The sequence below is a fragment of the Myotis daubentonii genome, chromosome 10 (genome assembly GCF_963259705.1).
Source record: "Myotis daubentonii chromosome 10, mMyoDau2.1, whole genome shotgun sequence".
Taxonomy (NCBI): Eukaryota; Metazoa; Chordata; class Mammalia; order Chiroptera; family Vespertilionidae; genus Myotis; species Myotis daubentonii.
This window is the reverse complement of record NC_081849.1, coordinates 14,820,828-14,824,632: the sequence shown is the minus strand read 5'-3', so window position 1 is coordinate 14,824,632 and position 3,805 is coordinate 14,820,828. Positions and strand designations below refer to the sequence as shown.

The following is a 3,805-nucleotide window of genomic DNA, read 5'->3' as shown; positions in this document are numbered from 1 at the left end:
GAAGTGACTTGCCATGAGTTATGATATTCCTTCTTTTATTCTTATTTCATTTTATAATGATAGCTGTATGTTGTCTACTATTTTCTCATTCATTTTAACTCATGGTATTAAATGTAACTTGATTCAATTATTTGTTCTCTGTAGTTTCCTCACTACCTTATGCCTTTTTCTTAAATTTTAGTGCATTTTCTTTCTATCAAACACTGGGAAAACATCCATAGGGAAGAATAAAATCATAAATCTCATATTCAAGAAAAATGAGGCGATGGATATGATTTACTGAAACTTACAATGGGTTCGGATATCATTTGTATTATTTCTGTGTACATAATATTTTTAGCATTATTGTATTCACTATTACGAGATTTATCATGAGAATTTGGAAAAAATTTTCTGTTGAAATGTAAGGTTTGATAGTTAAATCGATGAAATGTGTTCTACATCTGTTCAAATACTTGAAAAAGGAATAGAACTCATGGAAAACTTCCTAAAAAAACCCATGAATCTTATTCCTGCTGATACCATAATTTTTTAAACATTCACTTTTCCCCCCCTCATTTCCTACATAGTCTCATGTTTCAGAGATATGTTACAATTGGCAGTCTCATTATTCATCTGTTAGTTCATAAACAAAATGTAGTCTTTTATAGCAAGTCCTGGTCACATGCAACTAGAAAATTTGAAACAGAGAGACAAAAATCAGTATTTCATTATATCAATGAAGATAATTTTATCTTAGTTATGTATAGCATGTAATTAAAACCCAACTCAGTATATAGATAGATAGATAGATAGATAGATAGATAGATAGATAGATAGATATAGATATATATTAAAGTGATATTTATATACTTGTAATCATTTTAATAATGATCCTCTATAAAATGTCTCTCTAGACAATATAAATTATTGGGAGCAATTAACATCTACTGAAACATTTACATCAATCATTCAATTTCCCAGAATCTGGAAATGAGCCTCATTGCATCAATAAATTTGCAGGATTGGAAAGTATAATTACTACTATACCACAATATTTTTCTTGACTTCCAAATTTCACTTTATTGTTTTTCCTTCATTTTTTCTTTTGTTCATCGATTTTTTTATGTTGTTTGTGTTATAGATGCATAATCCTCTTTTGAAATAAAAAGGATTAGAAAAACATGATTGAAATGAACCATCAAACACCCACCTGAGGATGAGCTCATTGTTTAGAATAGAAGACTTCAGCTATCGTCTAGACCAGGATCTCAAATTGACCACATTTCCTACAGCAAATTTTTCTTTTCTCCTCTGAAAAGTATGGAAGGATTTAGTCCATGGGTTGGTCAACGTTCTCTAATACATATTTTAGGATTTGTAGGTAACATCCATTCTTAGTCTCAGATTCTTGTGGGTTGTTTTTTTAAAAAACCTTTAAATACGTAGCACACCATTCTTAGCTGGCAGCTGTATAAAAACAAGCAGGGAGCCTACTTTGGCCAGAAAGCAGTATGTTGTGAAATGCTGAGCGCAGTGCTAAGGTGCTTTGGGGGCTGCTTCTTTCTCACTCAAGGCTGCTTCACACTGGCATGGCATTAACTCCCAAGGAGCCAGGTCCCCTGACACCCTCCTCTCTCCGCTGATGCTCTACTGACAGCCTCATCTACAGTTTCCTGGAGTTTCTTTCTGAAACACTCAATGAACAGGACTCAGTAAACTGTGGTCCTGAAAGGTGCTGAGCTCTGGAGCTGGACAAGCCTGATCCAGCCTCGGGTTGTGTGACATCCTGGCAGTGTGTCCCTGTAAGTTACAGGGTGAGGTGTTCCATTTCCTCCCTAGCGAAATGGGAACACTGAGACCAGTGTTGTGTAGATGAAAGGAAATGAGATAACATCTTGTAAAAGTCAGTGCTGCATGGCCCAGGCAATTCCTCTCTCTCAGCAGCTGGCCGGCTCAGTGCTACTCTCAGAATCCATTCTCTCCACCCAACTCCCTATCTGTAAACATTGATCAAGACTATTTAACAGCTGTTTGTTAAGGCCCCTAATCAAAATGCCAGAGCATGGCACTAAGGAAATCTATCCGTAAAAGGGCGTTCTAGAAGCTCACACGCACCTACCCAGGAACCTCTTCTCCCCCAAGTTAACACTGGGAAGATGCTTGGTTTGATTATGTAAATTTAATGAGGTAATGTCAAAATCAAAGTCAACGTTTTATGTAAAGAGCTGACCATTTATGCCTTTAACAAGAAATAATTTTGTATCATTATATTTGTGTAAGAGTAACTAAAGTTGTATTTGACTTTGATATTAGATCTTTGATATCGTTTTATACCTTTTGTCCTCTTGAAGCATGGTCATCAAATGTTACAGGGAAGAGCACCCACTGTGCAGATCAGTGCAATCGCTCCTAGATCTAAAAAAGAATTAATTCTCTTTTGAAGTTCATTTCCCTTATTGTTATAAAACACTTTGTTTCCACTGCTGATTATTAGTTCCCAAGACTACAAAGAAATTTCACGCTGAAATTCCTGGCAGGGAGTCTACAATGGTGTTAATAATAAATATTAACGATTTTAGAAAATATCAGATTCTTCCTTCAGAATCAGTGTTCAAGACACAACATGCTGCACAGGGCTCTCCTGTTAGGTGCTATCCCCGTGTGCAAAATTCCTCATCATGCCTCTTTATTCTGTGATGACATAGTCAATTAACCAACATTTCTTTTATTGAACCCACAGTATTGTGCCAGGCCAGGAGTATTTAACCCTGACTTTGCAATTGGACTTCCTATAGCAAAGACTTTCAACTTATGTAAGCCAGCATGCCACAAGAATTTTTAAGGGGGTGGGGGTGGGACAGAGGGCTCCTTCTCCCTGGGTGGGAACTCCCTAAGCCCATGAGATATCAATGTGGTCAGCCTGAGTGGCTGTAGCTGAGACCTGGGAGGAGGGTTGCAGAGGGGGCATGGCACATAGCGGGGACCATGGAGGGGCAGAGTGGCCACTGCAAGATTGTTGTGGTGAGGGACACGAAGTGTGGCAAGATGACGCTGCTGCAGGTGTTTGCAAGGACATCTAGCCGGGGAGTTACGTCCCTACTGGTTTGAAGACTATACTGTAAGCTTTGAGATATACAAGTGTATATTGAGTGCAACATGTGGGACACTTTGGGATCTTCTTACTGTGATAACGTCTGGTCCCTGGCATTTCTTGACTCAGACTCTGTGCTCATCTGCTTTGACTTTAGCCAACCAGAAATGCTGGACAGTGCCCTTAGAAAGTGGCAAAGGGAGACTCAGGAGTTTTGCCCCGATGCCAAGGTTGTGCTGGTTGGCTGTAAACTAGATATGCAGATGACCTGGCCACGCTGAGGGACATGTCCAAGCAAAAGCTTATCCCTGTTACACATGAGCAGGGCACTGTGCTGGCCAGGTGGGGGTTCTGTCCTGCATGGAGTGTTCCTCCCAGTCCTCTGAGCCCTGCATCAGGGATGGCTTCTCTGTGGCTAAGTGGCCTCCCATGGCCATGGCCCTAGGCAGCTGAGCCAAACAGACTCACTCCAGGGACTGCAGTGATCTGGTCAGAGTAGGCAAGATGGCCTGACTGGGGAAGATACAGAAGGATGGAACCAAGAGCTACAACCTCATGTGAGGAGCTAGGGAGGGGCAGAGTGTCAGGAAGGGTGGTGAATAGCACAATTGTTCCCCTGCCTGTACCCTGGCTTCCTGACTCTGGTTGGGACTTCAGAACATGCTGAATGAGCAATTGTCCTAGGTATGGGACCTGGAGGCAGAGGGTGCCAGGATTCCTACATCCTCATCC

The 3,805-nt window shown here is 40.6% G+C and overlaps 1 pseudogene; it reads left to right on the top strand.

Moving 5' to 3' along the window:
* Nucleotides 1-2,967: 2,967 nt before the first annotated feature.
* Nucleotides 2,968-3,558, top strand: LOC132211408 (rho-related GTP-binding protein RhoN-like; annotated as a pseudogene).
* Nucleotides 3,559-3,805: the final 247 nt, after the last annotated feature.